This window comes from Apis laboriosa, unplaced genomic scaffold (genome assembly GCF_014066325.1).
Source record: "Apis laboriosa isolate Shangri-la unplaced genomic scaffold, ASM1406632v1 scaffold64_cov150, whole genome shotgun sequence".
NCBI classification, from domain to species: domain Eukaryota; kingdom Metazoa; phylum Arthropoda; class Insecta; order Hymenoptera; family Apidae; genus Apis; species Apis laboriosa.
This window is the reverse complement of record NW_025224011.1, coordinates 798,159-821,762: the sequence shown is the minus strand read 5'-3', so window position 1 is coordinate 821,762 and position 23,604 is coordinate 798,159. Positions and strand designations below refer to the sequence as shown.

The following is a 23,604-nucleotide window of genomic DNA, read 5'->3' as shown; positions in this document are numbered from 1 at the left end:
TAGGAATTATTGTATTATATATTTTAAAAAATTTTAATTTTTTTTCATATTTTTTTTCTTAATTCATCTTCCATTAATTTTTCATCCTGGAAGAAATAGAACTTCATAGTAGAGCAAATAATATGCATATATACACTTAGTAACATGATGCATCATTGTAAATGAATGAAACAAAGCACGCAGTGATATAGGCGTGATTTTTACGCGACTGATCGTCAAGTAGTCTTAGACTCTATATGTTGCACCGTATAGATAACTGTGATTCGTGAGAGAATGTAAAAATAACTCGTATTTAACAAGCATTTAATTTTTTTCAAGTATTTTTTAAAAAATAATTTATTTAATGACAAAAATAATTAATATTATGCTGAAATGTGATAACAATTAAGATTTAAATATTAATTACATATAAATATTTATAACTTTAAATAAATTATTTTTTTAAATTCTGTCATTTTTTAAATGCTATTAAATTTTAAATAAGAATATCTTAAATCTTAGAAACGTAATAAATATTAATAACAGTTAACTCACGTATCTCTCTAAAACTGAAGTCAAGAGATGATCTTGTATCTATAGACAAAATTATTCCCAGGTTGTCGACCTCGACAAAACATCTCGAGGTCACTGAAATCGCTAAGAATCAACCGCTTCGTAACTTCTCAACGTTTCTATAATGTAGCTTCTGGCATGGAGAAAAAGAAAAAAAAATTGCCCTTCTATACCTAGTCACTTGCCGATCCTCAAGCCACTCGTAGTCATCAGAAGTCGCTTGGTAAAAAGGGTTATACATGTACACGTAATGTCTCATCAATGCTCACATATACTCGTATCATACTTGTGTGTCATGGAATGCGTGACGGTGCAACGACGCAATGCTACGCACGCCACGGTACGGTGCGTACGCGAGCGTAAACGTAACGATTCCGCGGGAGGCCAACGATCCACTTCAGGGATACGACGTTTACTATTTATAAAGTAACTCGTTTGTTGCGGTTGTCTTGATAGTCGATGATCGGGGCTACCCGGCGAGACAACTTCGTACACATAGGTTAAAACAAGTCGGTGCTCTCGGTCTGCCCTCTGGTGAGCCTGCATCTAGTTACTTTTATTATATCCTATTGGAATATCTGGTGTCATGGCGCGAGCATCAGCCCTCGTGTGTTAGGTTAGATGATGCAACGATGCGACGGTTGCACTTGCGATTTGCATTTTTCCACGATGAATCTGGTGACGGTTTACGAAACCAAGTTCTCACGAAGAGACGAGTTCACTCGGTTGGAATGTTAGAAACCCTCTTTTTCCATTCTTCTATCTTCATGTATATATACATATATACTATATAGGGAATTTTAAAATGATAGAATAAAAATTTGAATGTATGTTTTACGTATCAAAGAATGCGATTACAATATTGGTCAGTGAGATTATTATTTATAAATAGACATTTTATTATGTATTGTTGAATTCGTTTCAGGATTACTTATTAAAATTTATTATATTACTATCAGCCTTATTAGTCACTAACGTATATCGTTATTTAAAGAATTTCTAATAATTAAATAAGAAAATGATATTGAAAGAAAAAAGAAAGAAAGAAGAAAAAAAAAGGAGCATTGGACAAACATTGTTGAATAGGTCAATATTGCTTTATATTACCATTTAACTGAACTTCCTGTTAGCTTTTACCTCGATATGCGTTATCGAGCACGAAATCGAGAGAGAAAGTCGATACCGAGGTTGAAACAGAAAGAACAAGGAGCACATATGAGACGTGGAATATTCGAGTTCTACACACATAGTATGTCACAGGTGCAGATCTATGGATGTTGTAATAAGTGTGTAAAGTGGTAACAGGGACGTAACTTCGATCGAACATTTAAGAATAAAGGAAGAACTTAATTAAAATCAACTAATTATTAACAATTTAATTTTTTCTTTTTCACATATAAATAATTTTTAAAAATGGTTAAAATATCTTTGTAATATAATATTTAAATTATTTACAATATATAATATTAATATTTTATTTTTTTTTATAAAAAAGAAATCTTGTCGTAAAAAAAAATGTTAAATTTGTTATTTTTTAAAAATATTGAATCTCGATTATCACGTATCATATTTCTGCATATTCTTTTATTCTGAATATATAAAATAATATGTTTTGTGTAATACTATATTTGCATCAAATACCAGTTGCAACGAATAATAATTCAACGATGAGAAAAAAAGGGGACCAGGAAGAGAAGAACGTGAACATTTCAAAAATCTCGGAGACTGGTTCGGACCGGTTGACAAAGTGAGAATAGAAAAGCTGATTGCCAACATCCGGAATGGACGCATTCCATATGAAGAAGATAAGAGAGGATATATAAAAAATTATCGCATCGTTGGTTGCGAATTTTTTTTTTTTTCAAAATTATTTGCATTCCAAGCTTTGAAAATTCTAATTTATCAAAAAACGATACAAAATGTCAAAATATGCAAAACATATACAATCAATATTAACCTTTTTAAAAATAACATTTAATATGCAGTATCAATGATTACAACATGTGTTAAAATATATTTTAATAAATAAAAAATGTGAGAATTAATTCATAGATATATTATTTATAAGAAATATTTTGAGTATAAAATAAAACTACGTTTTTTAAATGCAAGAATTCGTATATAATAAATTATTCAACAATATAAATTCATATATTCATCGTCATTTGCTTGGAACAAGACTTAATGATATTAACATACGAATCAGTAGTCGAGGTTTATCTTCAAGTTGGTTTTTCTAATAATACGATATTTCGTATGGTTAACTGGTAGAATGGGCATTGGATAAAAGAATAAATCTTAACATTTTATGTCAAAATCTTAACATTTGGATTCTTCCCAAATATTCAGATTTTCAGAGAGATATTATAAAATTATTTCTTTATATATGACAATATTGGTTACATATTTTTATATTCAGAATAATTAAATCAATAATTCAAATTATTAATCGAAACGATAATCTACTCCTTACATTACGTTATTTAATTTCTGACTGAACACGATGCGCGTAAATGTAACGTGAGAAACATTGTAAACTAAGTCACGTTCAAGGATCTAAAGAAGTTACTTGGAAAAAAGGAAAAGAAAGAAGGAAGTGAGTGGGGGCGAAGGGGACAACTTGATACGTTACTGGGTATTCATGGTATTGCGGTAGTGCGTATCGTGTGTACGCGTGCTTTGCGTAGACGTGTACGCATGCGCACGCACGAATGACGCAACGCGTGTACATGCGTGATCCACGTGCAATTTAACCCTTTGTGGTCTCGTCTGGCAGGATTCGAAACCATAGTTCGTTATTATCTTTGGATCGAATTTAATGAACGAAAAAAATACGATTAAATAGTAGTGTAATATACTATTACTACTACTATTACTATTACTAAAAAAATAAAATAAAAAAAAATATAAAAGATATTCCAAAATATTATGCAAAAAATTATAGAGAAATTTAATTGTCTTGTAGAACAAAAATTTTATTGATTTTTCCTTTATCTTCTTTTATTAATTTATCCTTTTAAATAGAAAGAAGGAATTATGAATAGAAAATTCATTCTAGATATATTTTTAATAAAAATTCAGAAAGATTAAAAATTAATAAAATTGATTAAACTTAAATAAATAAAATAAGAAAAAAAATATTGATTTATTTAGTTCGTATATTTATAACTTAATGTATTAAAGTAAAAATAAAAAAAAATAAATAAATGAATTCTTTAACAATTTATATTCTACGATTTTTAAAATACCAATCATAAAGATACCGTTGGTACGTTCTAATTTCTGGAATTCATAAAAGAATTAAAAATATAATTTTCTTTCTAATAATAGGTATTAACATTTATGTTCAATTACATTAAATAGCTGATTTGAAAAATTGATAAGATTGATAAGATCTAAAATTAAGTTCAAGCTGTTCAATGTAACGGATTTTGAAAATAACGAAGATTATTTATTAGATGTACATACTTATTGAGAAATCATGCTTTCATCGTAGTATGAGCGCTTGTTTGTATTAACGACCATCCAGTTTTTATTACTTCAACTTCACTTCCAATCTGGATCATTTATCATAAATTGCTTGTCACCGATTATATGATCATAATGAAGAAGGCGTTTCCGATTTACTGACAACGTGTAGGACGCAACAATTTACTTTATCCTCCTTCTATCATCAAATTATTTTGTGTAATAATATAACATCAAAATCCAATACAAATTAATACAAATATTTGTATTAATTTTTCAAAACATGATATTTTTTTCTCTTTTCTATTTTTCTATTAATAATTAAATTAATTTTACTTGATGTTACGTGAACAATTATGTTAAAAAAATATATATATAGCCAGACAAATATTTTAATTTTAATTAGAGAAATATACAAGAGAAATTTGAAGATTTTTTTTTTTTCACAACTAATTTCCAAGCATACTTGGGAAAATTAGCTTCTGTAGCTTCACGATGCAATTTAAACTACTGATATATCAAGGAACACAGGATAAATTACTGACATATGTTGCACCACAGAGATAAGACATCGTGTGAAATCGGATAATAATAATAAAACCGCATAATAATTATAGTTATTTGTCATAATTACACGGGATCCAACGCGTTACATCGCGTTTCCATGTTCATGGAATGACGAATTTCAAAATGTCCATATGACGAACAAGAGGGTGGAGAATCAAGTGGTGAATGTCTCTGTAACGGAAGTGATGATCAATTCATCATTCTTCTCTGTGATTATCATTGAAAATTCGATTGCAATTTTTTCCCTTTACCGACCATTTTTTCCCCCATTGATTTCTCCTTTCGATTCATTCGTGTGTCATGTTTATGCAAATTTCTAATAATATTTAATTTTGAACCCAAATTGAATAATTATTCATTTCGTATCACAGTACGTACTTTTCTCGATCGATCGAAACAAACGGTATATCGCTTTATGCGAAAAAAAGAAAAAAATAAAAGAAAAAATTGGAAGGAAAGAAAGGAAGGAGAAATCGATTTTTGGCAACAAGAGCGGGTCGAATTCTAGACAGACCGCGAGGAACCAGGACGAAAACTGGCAACAAGACTAACGGACAATAGGTTTCCTTGAGAGAAGAGAAACGCGGAGGGTTACGTCCCTGCCATTACCTGGCCGGTTCCGAGAAACCGGGGGTCCGATTTATCTGGTTCGCAATGAGGAATCGATAGAAGGTGGCCTGCAACGAAAAGGTGGATGCCGGTCTGCATACACGGTGTCCACGAATCAACTATCTCGTGAGAAATTTCTCTTTCGAATTAATCCGAATGGAAAAGTTCACTTTTTATCTGTGAATTTAAGATACAATTATTTTGAGAAAGTTAAGATTAATAAATTAGGAAAATTTGATAAATAAATCTTCTTTTTTCAATTGATTGAAAACTAAAAAAAAAAAATGGAATTTTAAATTGAAATAATGATTTTTAATAATTTTTAAGAAAAGAATTTAAAGTTAAATTTAATAGACGAAAATAGATTGTTGTTTCGAAAAATTTAGATTTAAAAATACATTTCGAGAATAGTTAAAGATACGTAGTTCTAGTTTCTCGAAACACCACGTATTTTATGGGCAGTAAATGTAGCAAGTGAATACATCGTAGAACGGACAGTAGATTAGATAACGGAATGTAAATTTTATGTAGAGTGTACGATAAACTCGCGGAGCAAGAATTTCTTATTAAAAATTTATACATGTTTCGGTCTTTTCTTTTCTTTTTTTTTTATTTTTTTTATTTTTTTTTTTTTATCCAATTACTTTGTTGTTTTTATTCCGCTCTATGATTTATCGGACACTCTGTATAACGTATATTCCATTACCTAAACTAGTATCCATGCTGTGACATACAAATTATCATGATTGTCAAAAAATATCTTATTATTCTTTTATTATTCGACTTGCATAATTCAAGCAACAAGAGAAAAAAATATCAGAGAAAATATATTATAACCATTCTCTGCCTATAATACCAACTGACTTACAAACAACGTATTATAGATATCTTTAATTAAATTAATAATAAATTGTAATGATAATCAAACATAACCTCAAATCACAAATCTAATCCAATCCCAAAAAATTCTAAATTCTAATTAAATAAATTTTCTTCTCTTACTCTTCCCCCCTTTTTTTTCTTTTGGAAAAGATAAATGAAACAAAATTAACCCGACAGGTGGCGGCACTAATGACTACTTAAATGGCGCGGAACAGTGAGGACACCGAGTGGATGCAAGAAGGCAGAAGGAAGGCAGAGAGAAGAGAGAGCCAGAGAGAAAGTGAGAAGAAAAGGTAGAAAACAAGCCGACGGGAATGTAGAAGCCAGAGGAGGAAGACCACCACCTCTTCTCGATTGGGCGAGCAGAGAGGTGGGGTGAAAGAATGATGCAGGATCGAAGGGCGGCGCCTCTGAGCAAGGTGTTTACCATTCCGGCCAAAAATAAAGTACAAAAGGGACCAGGGGTATAGGAGAGGCGCTCCTTCTTCCCCAAGCGTAACTGGCAACAAAAAGCAGAATCACCGCTCCGCGGCATTCCTTGGCCCTCCATGGGCGTAAAGGCATTCCCCGTGGAGGGGGAAGGACCCTCGTTGGAGACGAAACGGTCCTCGAGGGGTCGTTTTCTGGTCCTTCTAGTAGCCATCTATGGCCTTCGCCGGCTTAACGTTGGCCAACGCCACTTCCAGGAACCGTCACTACTACTCTCCTCCGCCAGGACATCTGCTCCGATTACCGATGTATACTTTGGGTCCTTTTTCGCACGTAAGGGACCCCTCCCCCTTTTGTATCGGGCACGATCCACACCGTCAGCCACCGTTCGACTCTCTCTCTCTCTCTCTCTTTTTTATCGACCGAACAGAGCGATATATGAACACTGTATTATGTGTGTCAGGGAAGTTTTGGCCATGTTTCGATTTTGAAAATTAATTTTAGGTAATTTTGAGTGAATATTGGAGTGAGATTACATACATATCGTGGCTGATATTTATGGATATCGATATTTGCGATAAAGATGTGATAAGATGTTATTATATTTTCATATTGATTGATTATTAAATAGATTAAATTAATTATTTATTTTCATTTTAATTTAGAGAAATCGATCGGTTAGTTTGATCATCTAATTTATCGAGTGAGAATGAAGTAGTTGAGTATATAGGTAAGAGGGCATAATTTTTTTTTTCATACAAATTTGATTATCAAGATAAGATAAACTTAATACTGGATTTTTGATTGTTATTTAAAAAATTAATATTACAGTTTGCTCGAGAAAATTTCGAATAAAAAAAATTCAATATACATATTTATATATTTATTTAGGATAGTCAAAAGAGGCTCTGTAGCTCTTGCAGTGTATATTACTCCTATCAATTCCTTTCCAGGAATCGTGTAGGACATCTGCTTCAAATATCGACTTTTATTTATGTATGTGCATCGTTTATGATTGTAGATATACTTCTCAACTTTTAAATAAATCTAAAAGAAAATATTATTGATTTCTATTATTCACTATCATAAATACAATACGTTACTATTTAACACTTGATCTGTTTCTCTATTTATAATGCATGAAATATTAATTTGTAGAAACAAAAAAAAAGAAAGTATTTCATACACAATTGATTTTAATTAAGAACATAATATTTAAATGCGATATTTTTTGATCGCGTGGTCAAATCAATTTTCGAAAATTATATTAATTACAATTTCAATTTCTCGATTGTTCGATAAAAAATGGATTATTTTTATAAGTCTTAATAATTTGTAACCCATCTTGAAAGATATTATTGAATGGTGGAAGTTGTTAAAGAACACGTTGCAACCTTGTCCGACTTGTTTCTACGTTCACTTTGGAGAAGAACGGCGGTGACCTCATCGTGCGTGTCTGACGTGGTACTGGCAACGACTACTGATTCCTCGAGACAGCCGCACGTGGTCTGCTTTTTGTCAGAATTTTCCTCGTTTCACGATCATTTCTCTATATTAACCATTTCCCATATTATTCTTTTCGAAACAAGTCTTTCGTTCGAGTAGGAATGAAAAACGTAAATTGATTTCACCGATATTCTTTGCATAACCCCCTTTGTTTGGGAAATAATTTAATTCTAATCTCCATTGTGTTAATTTTTTGTCCTTTTACTTTATTTTACTTTTAATAGAAAAATTGGAAAAAATCTCTAGATTTTAGATATTTATACAAACATACATTCATAATAAATAAAATGTTTCTATTTCGACAAGATTTTTTAATTTTTTATTCTTCTAAAAATAAAAAAATATATATATATATAGATCTTTGTAATTTTTTTTTTTTACTTATAATTTGAAATCTTTTGAAAAAGCGAAGCTAAAATGTATGAGATAATGATATTTCTTTTCTCCCTACATTTGTTCAAAAGTAAATGATTTTTTTTAATATATTCATAAAGTTGAAAGACTTTGAATACTTAAAAATTTTTCAAAAAGTATATATATTATTCAAACAAAAATTTGAAAAAAACTATTCTGTTTATATCTACCTATTCTCATTGTGCTTGTGTGTGTTAAAATGATGGCTCAAAAAAAAAAAAAAAAAAAAAAAAAAAAAGAAAAACTTTTTAATTTCTAGAAAAGTGTCAACGCACTGTAAATTATATACATATTTCTGGCTACGGGTACCCGCATATTCAATCGTCGTCCAAAATTATGTTTTATACTATTCGAAGAAATTGAAAAGGTAACCACGCGATCGATGGTTACCCACTTTCGAAGGGTTACACCCGGGAAAACGTTAATTAAGATTCACTTTGTGTCCTCTTTGGGTTTCTTGGGGACTTTTGTATTTTCCTAAGATCGATCGCTTCCTGCTTCGACTTGCACTTCGTGTGCTCGATCACCTCCGTTCAATTATTATTTAACGCGGCGCAACCCCTTTTTAGGGGAATTCAACCCGTCGTAAACGGATGTATCGATCGACCTATCGGGATATTTTTTCTGAGAACAATTTGGAAGAAAATTTTGTGAACAATGCAACAATTTAATCATTACTCGATTAAAAATTATATCTGTGCCATCAATTGAAAGATTTTCTTTGGAAGAACGTACTTTGCATAAGATTTAAGTATATAATAATAATAATTATTACAAATTACATAATCAATTAATTTAGGAAATAAAAGTGCTCGTAGATCTGTTTTTCAAAAGCCTCACGAATACTATTTACATCATACACTTTTCTTAACTAAAAAAAAAAAAAAATAGGGAGTCTTTTTTAATCATCATTCGTAACAATTGAACACAAAATCCAAATATTTCTCTCGTTATATTGCTCCAAAACGTTTTCATGGTCATTCTTTTAAAGATATCACCGACAACGGAAAATTCCTCGATTCCTCAACTATCACAAGAACTATCTTGATAAAGGTATTCACGGATGAATGGATAATTGGTAAGTAAAAAAAAAAAAAGTCGAAATGATTTCGAGGATGGCCACGACGGTTCCACGAAAAATGCAAACTTCCGTTTGCACAGGCTACCGTGTTACGTCACGGTTCTGCCACGAGGCCCCCTTACGCGATACAAGCCCCCGATCAAAACCGATATTTGATCTTCGTAAACCGGATGTTCGTAAATATTGATCGAGCCAAGGCCAGATACGCCGGGAGAATTGGCTTTCCAACTTCTAAAAAGCAACAGCCGCCCGATTCTTTCTTTCTTTCTTCGTCCCCGTACGTTGGAACGTACCTTCTTGGATGGATCTCACCACGTGTCGCCCTTCTGGAACCCTTCCCTCCACCATCGATTGTTTTCGAAAGAATTTTTCGAGGATTGATTATTCCTAAGTTTCTTTGGGCACGTTTAAGTCGATACGAATCATAGGATATTTTTTAGAATCGTACGATTTTAGGATTTTTATTAAGACTATTAGAAATTATATTTATTAAGAATGATTAAATTATAAATAATAATAATTATTAAGAATATTAGAAATGGGAACAGTGTGTCCAGAATTCTTGTACATTGTTGTCCGTTTTCGAGTCATTGCACTGTCGATAGTAGATCAAGTAGCAAGTGTCAGGCAGATTTTCAGGTAAAAAATGAACGTACGAATCTTCTCTAGCAAATTTCAAAATTGCTACGACTTCGTAATTATACCAACTCATCGATCAATTTTTCCTAATGCTTTCAAATGGGGATATTTAGAAAAAAAAATTAACAACCCTGGCAAGAACAAGATGGGGGGGGGACAATATATCCCATCCCCCTTTCGCGCCTTTTCACACTAAAACCAAAATGTAAATTGTGAAACGTTCGCGGTTACAACAACATCTGCATAACCTTTAAGACCCGTGCCGTCCCCTTTGTTCTCTGAAAGTTTGAAAAAATCGTAAGCACAATGCGCGCTCGTTTGAAAGATAAAGAAGAAGAGTCCCGCGTACAAGAAAGAAGCTAAACGCATAAAATACTTCCTGCAAGCTACGATGCATTACGAAATGTTAACGAAGCAATCTTTGTTCGTTCGTAAAACGATTATTTTCGCGGCCGAGCCCATTGTTCCAAAGTATATACGACAACCACGGTGTTTCAACGAACTTAAGGGACACGTTCGGCTCGCCTCGAGTTGCAAAATTGCCTCTCTCTCTCTCTCTCTCTCTCTCTCTCTCTCTCTCTCTCTCTCTCATTCTCGCTCTCTCCTCTCTCTCTCTCGCTTTCTTCATCCTCGATTTTATTTTTGGGCCCCAAGCTACGTGATCGGTTTTCGCTTTGAACCGATACACACACTGTGTGCACGCACCTCCTCCTACACCAAGATAGGTCCGAAGTTATGTTGACACACTTGAAATTTCTCTATTTCATTGTTCAAGAAATAAAATACGCGCGTTTTTTTCTTTTTTTTTTTTTTTTTTTTTTTTTTCATTCGTTCAGAATCGTTTCTTGGAATATGGAATGTTGTGAACACAATCAAAGTTTAAACAAAGTTTGTTTTTTATTAAATATTTCTTGCTTGTATCTCTTTGTAACGTTCTTCGTATGAGAGAAGGATCGTATTTAAATGAAAGGGAGGAGATTTGCAGAAAATTTTTTAAAATAAAAAAAAAAAAAAAAAAAATGGTGGCAGTATATACCGTTTACGTAATATGGAACGATGAACTAAACTTGTGTGTTTATTGTGATAGCAAAAAATATATATTCACACTTTTTTGTTGTATTAAAGATGCATCTCTTTGTATGATCGTAATGAAGGAAGTTGCAAATTATTGAAATTATTATAGAAATAAAGACAAAGTGGAAATCATTGGTTTTAAAAAAATGGGGTTTGGGAATCATTGATTTAAATGGAAAAGGAGGATGGTTTAAATGTCAGCCATTGAATGAAGTTTAGGATTGGTGGAGGAAGTTGGTGAATTTATATGGAGGAGCAGTCGTTGACCTTTTAGTTAACTGGCGAACTTGGTTCATTGACACTCGTCGGTGTTGAAGAGAATTTTTAACATATATTCTTCACCGTATATATTATCAAATATATAATTTGAAATTGGCATCATTTCTTTTTTTTTTTTGGAATTGAATTTTAATTAACAAAATTATAGAATGTATAAAAAGTATTTTTTAAAATTTGTTATAAAACTAAGAAGGAAAACTTTTTCTTTATATCTGCTCGATATTTTTGAGGGGAAGGGGGGAAGGTATTTGATTTGAAAAAAAAATTCAAAAATAAAGGGAGAAACGGACAGGTTGCAAGTTCGTTCAAATTGGTTTATGCTGGGGGATAATCATGTAAAAAATAATGATTGGTATTAAAACGGTATTTAAGGTCGACAAGGTTAAATTAACATAAATGTCATTTTGAAATAATGACACGCGAACGATGATTGTTCTTTTAAGAGGAACGATTTAATTTCCCCATTAAAATTCAAAGTTAAGATTGTAAACAGTTGTCACAATCGTGACAGTAAATGAATTCAAATTGCACATTAACGCGCCTATCTACCGTTTTCCTCATCTTTATGTAACGCGTTCAACCGCCAAGGGGGGAAAAATGCATGTATATCTAATTTAAATATTGTGACTTCCTTTCCGGTAAAAACCCTTTTCGACATTTCCCTTACGTAACCTTTCGCTATTTCTTTTTTCATTCATTCAAAAAAAAAAAAAAAAAAAAAAAAAAACCAAACGCATAAATACCCGTAAAACAATCAACGAGCAAGTTACTCCCCCTCCCTCAAAAGCTCATTGAACAATCGCGCTGAAAAAAGTTAATCGGCGATATGCGAGAAAATCTAATCTACAATCGACGTAACGCATTTCTTTCTAAGAAAATTTTCTAAAAATTTTCATGTAGAAAGAATCATCATTAAAGATTTTCGATCGCCTAAATTTCTATCGAAGGATGGAACGGCAGAAGAAGCATGGCCGACGACGACATACGAGGCAGAAAAGCGAGTTTACGCGGCCTCGGGCTGGTCACCGCCCCCGCCGACTTGTTCATAGCGAAACTATTTCTAATAGTCGGCTACGCGCCGACAAAATCGGCTCCTCGACGCCTCGAATGAACGGGTTGAATTTAAGGAGAGAAAAATTATCGTGAAACACGTGAAACTAAACTCGTGTATTTACGCGAGTATTTTTCTCTTTCTTTCTTTCTGCCGGGGCTTTTTACGTAACCCGTAAGATGGTACCCGTTCTCTGTGCAATCCCGTGTGATTTTTCGGGAGGGAAAGAGGGGGAGAGGGCCTTGAAGACGTTAGAATGGGGCTTAGAGAAAGTTCCAGTTTGAGGGACCAGTTCAGGAGAGAGGTATTTCACGAGTCGGTGCTATTTCTGGCGGTTTCTGGCGAATGAAAGTTGGTTGGTTGAAACGATTTGTCCATTTAGTGGTCGATGATAACGAATAGTATATTTGAGGTAATTCGATATTAATATTTCATTCGTATTTTCAAGGAAGCTTTTACAAGGAAAGTAAGAAAATTTTCGATCCAGCTTTATACATTTTTATGAATAAATTTTGATACGAAATTTAAAGATTAAAAAAAAAAAAAAATTTTGATTGGTCGGCGATTTTCGAAACAGGAACTTTTGGAGTAAAAGTAAATCTGTCTGGTTTTCCTTTCACCAATTTATCGATGATTTACAGGATATAGCTTGTTACAACAGGTGTATCGTTTTTAACTGAATTCGATAATATTTTGTTGAAAATATCGTATAATTTTGTATAAAGTAAGGTTTTAAAGAAGTAAGGGAAATAATAGAGAAAGAATTACGAGCTTATATGTATGTTACGTATGATTTCACGATGTTAGTCTATGAGTATACGCAACATAGATGGAACAAACGCCCTCTTTACCGACCTATCAAATAGATCACGTGATCTATCTTACCTACACACCTCCCCCTGTATTCGCACTAGATGCGAAACAATCTTATTTAAGAAATATTTATATTGAATTACTTAAATGAATTAGGGGATTATCTGAAAAATTCAAAGAACTCAAAGACAAAATTGTTGAATATCATTCTGTATTCAAGTAATAAAACAATCTGTAATAAAAAGAAGTAATTGAAAAGCTCGTGTATAACACTGGAAGATAGTAATAAAGGCCAACAGAGATTATAATACTGATTATAACACATCAATTCTGTAAATATGATATTGCCGTATCTAATATGATAAAAAAGGCAAAAACTTTCCATTCAGAAACCCAATATAACACACAAAATAATCATAAATGCTATCCAAACAAATCCTACAATTTAACCCCTCCAATTGATAAAGCTGGGTCATAGGTGACCGTAACATTTTTGAATTAGATCCGAGTTAAGTAACTTGATAATTTAATTTTTATTTATAATCTGTATCTCGCGCGATAAATGCCATTGATGATCTTTTATGATGTAAAAGACGTAAAAAAAAAAGTAAAAACTGAGACGAATTGATCCACAAAGTGTCAATGGGATTATCTATAATCCGAGAACAATTCAATTAAATCAAATTTAAAAAATTTAAAACCTATAAAATTGGAAGGAAAAAATCTATTCCCAATGATTAAACGCTTAGAAAACTTTTGGTGTATGAAAAAGAATGTACATACACGAAAAAAAAAAGTATGAAATTTAAGGTTATGTAATAACCTTATGGACAAATAAGACTTACGTAATAAAAAAAGGATTCAAGAATTATAAAAAATGCGTATATATATAACAGACATTATTGAAAAGCTAAATTATCCTCAAAAAAAAAAAAAACAATTATCGCAAGAATAAAACATTCGTACTGTAAAAGAAACCTAACCTCAAAACGATACGAGAGAAATAGAAAATAGAAAGCTGGAGCTGTGACCATCTTCGATAGATAGGTTCAATTTCAAGCGATTTGAACAAAGATTTAATCCTCACTTCCTTTTCCACGGATCCTTTCGTCCCACTTCCATCGAAATGGAAACCTGCTGACACCGAACGGACACCTGTCGTGTAGCCACTTTAAGGTAGGCCACGTAGAGGAAGGAACGCCTTTGATTGGTCAAGATACAACGTATGTATATTACATATATCCTTACAACAGGTTGTCCCTGTAATAAAAAAAAAACTCACGATGCATTACGAGGGATATTTCGTTCCGGTATAATTTTGTACATTCTTCCTTCCGCTTCCTTCCGGAGTAATTAACGACGGTATGGTTCATTTCAGTGCAGCAGGATCATTTGTTTGAAATTTTATAACGATAATGCCTTCTTATTTACTCGTTTCATACTGGCAAACCATTTTTCTTAATTAATTTTATTGTACTTATTATGTTTGTTGTCGTTGATGAAAACGAAGATGTTCTTTCTTCTTTCGTTTTTAAATAGTAATTTCTCTGCGTGGATATTGTTATTTCTAAGATTCAATTTATATTATTGATTATATCGAATCTTTCTTAATCTGAATAATAAAATATAATCTTTTATGTCTTGTCATTATCTATCGTTTTCTAATTTTATATTTTTCGAATCCAAATCTGAATGCAAAGTTTTTAACATTCGAAGAGATATCTTTCTGTTTTATATTTCTATTTCTCGATAAAAATTATAAAAAAAATATTTCTTTTATACTTCTTCATCTATAAATAAAAGTAATAAAAAAAAAAAAAAGATGGAAAGCAGTACCTATATAACTTGTTCATTTTTCGATAATTCCTTCTAATTACAGCAACAGATGTTCGACCATGGAACGACGTATCGATCATGCAATGAAAACTTGCCCAGGTTAATTTTACAATAAGAAAAAACGAAATACATCTTATCCCTTTCTCTCGAAAAGCCTTCTCTGTCGTTTCGATCGAATAATAAATTAAGAAACGGGCATAAATCATATTCGAGAGAGACAGGGAGGGAAGTTTGAAGAAGACAGATGTCTGACGAGGAACGTGTTCATCTACTTCGTATTTTACGCTTGCGCATACGTGGATTTACACCGATGGCATACGATTTGCATACGAATCTTCCTTGATATATGGAATACGATTAAAAATCGTTTTTTTTTTTTTTTTTTAATTTCGAAATTATTTTGAAGAAATATTTTATTTTAGTTACACTAAATCATCTTTCTAGGAAATTTTCATTTCTTTCGTTTTCAAAGCTAGGTAAAAATATTATTCGCAAAAGAAAATTAATTTATGGGAGATAGAGCGGAACAATTTTTTATTCACATCAGAAATCCTTTCCTAAAACGTTACATAACCTCGTCTATTTTAACTTGATATTTTCGAACGAAACGATATCAAATCACTTTTAACATATAGATTTGATCCAATACTACATTATCGACTGAGAACGCGTTGAAGAGAGATTAAAAAAAAAAAAAAAAAGAAAAAGCAAGGGAAAGAAAATATAAATTATCGAACCGATTAGATAAAAAGAAGGAGAAATTATTGCGCGGAATTAAACACGGAATTAAGCGGAATGATTAAGTGTAACCGAACTATCGCGTGCCTGACCATGGCTCTCAAGGCTCCTTTATCGGCACGAATAATCAGGAAAAGGCGAAACGTCTGACTGGTGAACATCCGCAAACGGCACCCAACTATGTCGAAGTTATGGCTAGTCGGTGGTACCGTGATCGAGAATTATGCGGGATATGGGCTAACGATCGACAGAAATTAGAAAGGAAATTACATCGAATAATTAATAGTCGAAGTAGTAATTTGCGGGAGAAAAATTGGCTCGTTATCCCTGCTTATTAATACGGGAAATACGACAAGATCTGCATGCGTAATGGACAGATGGTGGATTCGATTCGAACAAGAAACTATTTTGGAATATAGTGGTTATTAGAAATTTTTATTTGATTGGTTCGATTTGGAAAAAATCTTTTCTCTTCTTTTTTTGTTCAATGAAATTTTTGGATCGATTTCTTTTTTTCATTTAAATATCTTAGACACGTGAATAAGTGAAATTGTTTAATGTTTTAATTTTAAAAATTCATTGTAGATATTAAATTCAGGATTCTTATTTTTTTTTTTTTGTTCATATCTGGTAAATTTAATCAATCGATTGATATCAATTACACGAGCATACAAGAAGATAAAAAAAAGAGAGGAGGATCATAAATCAAATCAAATGGGGGTCGACTTTAAGGCTTCAAGAAATTGAGTCGCCTTGAAGGACTTCGATCGACAGGAGGCTAAATGAAAAAGAAGTCTGAAGGGTCTTCCTGATACGACAAAAGCTGAAAAGAAGGGGTCAAAGCTTCACAGCTGCTCATTCTCCCACTCTCAACATTTGCAACACCATTTGCACGCGTGGATCCACGATATTGATAATCCATAAATTTTCGAAATATTAAAAATATCAGATAACAGATAATTTACATCAAATTTGCAATTTATTTATTAAACTTGCCAAATCCGTTTCCAAAAACAAAAGACAAAGATTAATTCGATCAAAAATTAACGAAACTTCACACTAACATCTATGAAGAAATATATAAAACATATACCATCTTAACACATATCTCACACTCTTCCAATAATTTCTATCGATCCTATCCACATTAATAAATTCCAAAATCCATCGAACGAAAATCTTTCTCACCCAGAATCTTCCAACAACGAAAAAATAAAAAAATAAAGACCCAGAGAAAACTCGTAATCACTACCAAGGAAAAAAAGCACGATATCCGACAACAATTTTAATTTCACCACGACATCCGATCAGCTCGGCTCGCACCTGATACATCCCGATCAACAGGTGACGCTTTCCACTACAATTACCCAAGCACCTGGCCCACATCCGCGCGAATATCCAGATCCTGTACGCCGTGTCTCTCATTCACAGCCTCCCAACAACGAGACGAACGTGTCCTCCCCCCCGACCTCTTCCTCATCCGCTGTACAACCGAGAGAGAGAGGAGAGGAGAGAAAGAGAGGACACGCTTCGAACGGGGGTTTCCTCTGACTCGAGGTCGAAAAGAAAGGGGTGTACATATATATATATATATATATATATATATATCCTCGTCGCATTGAGAGAAGCAGCTGGCTTTGGGCGCAGAGCACGGGCCCGGTGCAACCCTCAAAGGGGCCCAGGATATACCCGCGGTGGCGCAGCAGCACCTGGCCCTCACCTGCTCCCCTCCCTTTTTTCTCCCGTGCCTCTGCTGCCAATGGTGAGGACAGCCGGCCGGAATTCACCTCTATGGGTATTTTCGCATCGTCGAAATCGTCGTCTGTATCCTGTACCCTTTCCTTAAGGATTTTTGCGACCTTCTCCGACGCGATTCCGGGGAAGGCGCAGGTTTCCGGCGGTGAGGCACTTTGACACCGGCGGGTCAAGCGATTGTTTTTTTTTCTTTCTTTTTCTTTTTCCTTTTTGGCAAGATTTCCGGAGAAGCCGTGAGAAGCCATTTGCTTCGATCCCCCAATTTCAAGAAGAAATTTATTTTTCAAAAGTTTGGCAAAAGTGCGAGCGAGAAACGAAAAGAAATTATTTTCGGAACTGCAAACATTTTTCTCACAAAACAATTTCCCATAACTTTTTGGAAACGAAAAAAAAGAAAATTACATTGCTAGGTCTACTTAGATTAACCCTCTCAAAAAAGGGGAAAGGAACGAAAAAAAATTATTTTCGGAACTGCAAACATTTTTCTCAAAACAATTTCCCATAATTTTTTGGAAACGAAAAAAAAGAAGGTCTACTTAAATTAACCCTCTCAAAAAAGGGGAAAGGAACGAATTTTTCACTAGATTTTGTGAAAAAGATATTCCATATATATATATATATATATATAACTGCTCGCAAAATGGCCGACAAACGACACCCTCGACAGAGGAGAGGAAACTTGGTCGGCGAACCAATTTCCATACGTCGTGGCGCAATTCGCGGCAACCCCTTTCCTCGCCCCGTTTCCGGCCTACCACTGAATTCCGTAATTTCACCCGGTTGCGTTGCTCGATCGATAAACTTTTTCGTGCCTGTTGCACGCGTGCCGGTGCATGTGCATTCCAGCGTGGTGCGCTGCAGGTGCACACCACCACGCCCCCACGGCTAACACCTTTCTTGTTTATTTTCCGATGATTAGCCCGCAATCCTCCCTCACCTTTGCAACCCCCTCTCTCTCTCTTTTTTCTTGTTTTGTTTTGTTTCAGCAGGGGGGTACAACAACCCCAACTCAGGGGAGGGGTTTATCGGCGGAGGGTGGAGAAATCGGCCTGGAAACACAGCAATTACCCTTTCGAAACGAATGTTTCACGGGTTAGCCGGTCGGCCACCCCCCTTGCTTTCGACTTTTTGGTTATTACGTGTTGTTCCGTTTGTTTGGTCAGGTTGTTTTTGCTCGCGATCGTCGTTCCAGCGTGAAACCAGGTGTGGAAATAAAGGGTGGTTCTTTTGTTTTTTCGTGCCAGTTGTCACAAGTTAATCGTTGTTTTGATTCGAGGGGTGGATTTTGAAAATTGGATTTATCTTGGGCATCTCGGTATCGGGGTTATTGGTATACAAGAGATCTGTTTTTTAATATATATATTTATATTCTGATTTATATTCTTTGTTATTAAATTCTTGTAAAGTATTAAATTGATTGTAACATCATATTAACTTTTATTAATTCCTGTATTTTTATTGATGCACTAACTTCATTTAGGAATAATATGAAACAAATAAATACTTTCTTTAATTTTAATCAATTTCAATATGAAATATTATAGTTTTTGTCTACGCCTCTGATTGATCATCATAGAGGAATTAAATATTCCATGGCACAGATATTTATTATGTACAATATGATAATGAGATATGGTGTACCAATTTTAGTTGGAACGGTGGATCTAGGTTACTACTAATCTTCTAATGATCCTGAGTCATTTCTAGAATGCAACTCTACTCTGTACAGCATTCATCATTCAGATAAACGCAACAAACACGGATACGTTTTCACAATGAAATATCAACTGAGAATTGAGAATATATTGATTAATTAATATTCTTCCAACATGTTGCAGTATAAACATTTGCAGTATAAATCTTTGAATCAAATAAATAATAATGGAATACAATTTCTCTTATATATATAATATATAATATTAAAACCTTCCTTTCATCCTAGACCTTTTTTGCACTTACACAATAAAAATTTCCAAAGTAATTCTTTCATCTAACACCAAATTCTCCAAACAAATGTGTATCTATCGTATGTCAATTGTTAAAAGATAAAATTACGATAAAAAAGTGAAGTTCCAGTTCCAGTCATTTCCTCAATGATAATCCTCCTCGCGCAGGGTCCTCACGAGAAAACGATAAAATCAAATTAAGACCTGTGAAATTCGACCGAGATCATTTCCACGTTCCAACGGCACTCGAGTCGGTCGATCGTGGTTGAAAATTAAATAAGACTCCCCGGTATCAGTCGTTATCTATTTAGGCTTGCTCAGGCTATCGCTTGTTTGCCCGGGAAGCGCAGTTACGCTTTCGTGTTCTCGAAAAAAAGGAGGAATTCGCGGCCAACGTTTCCTCACTCTCCTGTTTTGACCTGCAAAGCAGGGCGAAAAGTGGATGAAAACACGATTAGATCAGACCAGATTCCATTAACTTAACTTAAGAGTTTATTTGGGTCGAAAATAAGGGTCAAAACGAGTGGTTTTATCGATTAATTGTGATTATTGTCACAATTGAAGATTGAAGAATCTTCATGCAAATTCGTATTTTCGTATTATTGTAATTATAGAAATGGAATAAATATATATACCGATGATAGCCATTGTTATCCACTTTCATATTTTGATTTTTTAAAAAGTCTCTCTTTTATGATCGTATATACAGGGTGTTGAAAAAGTGCCCTTGGAAAAGGCACTTTGATATGCAAAAATGTACGTTAAATGCTTATTTTTCAAGTTTCGAGGAAATTTAATAAACAATGTCAGCTAGAAAGAATTTGTTCAAAGTAAAACGTAAAAAAAAGAAGGGGAGGGGGAGGGGGACATGCAACATTAATTCTACACTTTATCTGGTGCCATTGTACTCAGGGCTATTTTCTGACAATGAGTAATATCTGAAACGAAATGATAAACGATAGTGCCATTCTAAAAATGAAATGTCGGAGTTAATAGACATGCTGAAGAGCATGTTAAGATATCTCAATATTAAGTATAATATATTAAAACCGCCAATAACACTGAGGCTATAGAAAATTGAAAAACGGGAAAACTAGTGGAAATAATTTTTATTCTCCCGGATAATTCATAATTCATAAATTATAAAAAAATCCACGATACGCGAATATGGTATTTTTCATCGTTCGCGAAAATATATAAAAAACAAAGGAGGAAGAGACAAGAGAATTAAAAATCTTCCTCTCTTGCGTGTGTTAAATGTAAAAATAGATTTTCCAGTGTTACTCATCGACCACTCTTCGAGCAATAATAGAAACTAATAAAACGTATTGATATAATGCGACCAAAAAGAAAAATGGAGGCACGTAATATCAACGTATATCTCTCACCTTTAAACAAAATTTCTTCCCGACTATAATAAATTTTCGACAAAGCTCCGGGTAAATCGGGTTCCGGATCTCCCACGAGAATTTTTTCTTTTTCTTTTTCTTTTTTTTTTTTTTTTTCCGCGCAAAATTTGCCATCTCTCGAGATTGGAGACACGTTCTGACATTTTAATCGAAGGTGACGGCGGATTCCAGCCGACTATTTTCGAATCCAGCCTCGAATCTGAACGCTGTTTCCACGATCGTGACAATCTCTGATTCATTGGAATCGATCAAATTATACCGTCGATGAATTATACCTTCTCTCCTCGATTCAATATGTATGTGTATATATATATATATATCATTATATCACATATATCATTTCAATCATGAAATTCGATTTCCTGATGCATAATAATGTTATCGATCGTGAAATCTTTTCAGATAATATTAATTAATATTATATTAGATTAGATGGTTAAATTAAATTGAAAGTGTTTCGATCGATGTTCAATTATATAGCAAAAGTTTATCTGCCTCGAAATTTATCGAAAAACATTACGTATAATCATCATAATTAATTGTATTCGATGAGACAAAAATTGTGATACGAAAATATCGGTTAATCTTTTTATTCGTTGAGTTATAAACAATCTATAAATAACACTTTCACAGCCCCAAAGTTCCATGAATATATCAACATCCTACGTAATTGTTAGAAAATTTATCATGTTGGTTCATTTTTTCTATGAAAAATATAATTTAATTTCCTTCATCATCGTGTCTCCGCTTTCTCGAATATTTATTAACAAACGAATTACAAAATTTAAGTGTCTCGTGACATTGAGAATTTTTTAGAAGAAGCTCGTCTTATTATCGCTTAAACAATTATAACGCCAAAATCTTTTCGATAGCATCGATTTTTATCAGATAAATGAACATGTGACACGTTCTCATTTCGTTTTCTTTCTTTTTTTTTTAATAAATTAGTAATACCAGCGGAGACCAGATTAGATAATAAATTAAAGAATCGTCTGGCGATTGTTTGCTAAATTTTTTTTTTTTTATCTCAACTTTTTTTTATATTACTCATTGCAAATTTTTTTTTTTGATATCTTTTCGTATTTCTTAATATCGCTTGACCTATATATTTTCTCAAATTGTATTTGTTACATTTAATTGACTTCTTTTTTATTTCATTTTTTTTTTTAAACGAATCGAAGAATAATAAGATTCCAAAAAGCTATTTTTCAATTAATAAATTGCATATTTCTAACTTTAATTTTAGTTCTAATTATTTTGTAAAAAAAATAAAAATAAAAATTGTAAATATAAATATATTATTCATTCTAAATTTAAAAAAAAAAAAAATGAATTATAGCGAACGAGTTCAGAAATCGAAAAACCAAGGACGAAAAATCGCGATAGAGAAGAAAAGAAAAAAGAATAACCACATCGGTGGATTTAAACCGACATAAACGTTAAATCCGAGAACACGGAATAAGCAAGAAAATTCCCCTGCGTCTGCTGTAATCCTTACATTCCACGAATATCAAACGATCTAAAAGACGTCGTAACGTTGCACGGCGAAAAACAAGCTGAACACGCGTAAAACGTCAGAATCGAATGATAATCAGGCGAGGCATGGTATCGGTGGGACAGGTTATCAGGAGGCTCGAGAGATTTAACGGTCCTCGAGGAGGAAACAACGTGGAATAGAACAAGATACAGATAACAATGCGCCCCATTTTTTTTTTCACCAAAAAAACACATAAAATTTCTCCTATGAAAGTTTCATGACGATTAGCATGTTAGCCGGCACGCGAGTCGATTGTGGTCTATGATACATATTTAAGGGAGAAAGGGAAATTTGGAAGTACCGTTTTCGAAGTGCATTTCGTAACAACAGCCGGTGTCTAATTATCTCTCGTCGATCGAGATTCTATTTTTCGATATATTAAATAATAATTTCCGATTTTTGATTATTCTTCCCAATGATAATTGAATAANCGAAGTGCATTTCGTAACAACAGCCGGTGTCTAATTATCTCTCGTCGATCGAGATTCTATTTTTCGATATATTAAATAATATTTCCGATTTTTGATTATTCTTCCCGATGATAATTGAATAAAAATTAACGTCTAACGGAATATTTCTTATTTCGTTCTCCTAACCGAAGTAAAAATAAAGGATATCGAAGAGAAGACCGTTCGTTTGAAAACGCGAGAAAAGAAAGCCGAGGCAAGTTTATCTTTATTGGAGATCTTTCTTTAGTGGACAAGAAAAGAAGTGAGAGAAAGATATCGGTCGCGTGACTCTGCATCGAGAAACTCTTCTAGGCTACTGGTATACCTGACTTTTAACTTATCGTTAAAAAAAGAAAAAAAGTGCAATTAACGATAAGCTTGGTGTTACGTTTCGTTTAACGAACTATGTTTCATCGGTTTCACAGTGTTTACTAACAGGCTTTTTCTTCTCTCTCCAACCTTTTAATCTTAAAAGAGCCGTGAAGTTAGCTATATATTCGTGAAATAGCACGACACTTTACTTTGGTACGTTGCGTTTAAAATTAATAATAATTCGTTCGAGGCAAACGT

At 33.2% G+C, this 23,604-nt stretch overlaps 1 protein-coding gene across 5 annotated transcripts in view; it reads right to left on the bottom strand.

Annotated features, from left to right (window-relative positions):
- Positions 1–23,604, bottom strand: part of LOC122718544 (G1/S-specific cyclin-D2) — a 45,940-nt gene that overhangs the window by 9,862 nt on the left and 12,474 nt on the right. The gene's annotated exons all lie outside the window — the stretch shown is intronic.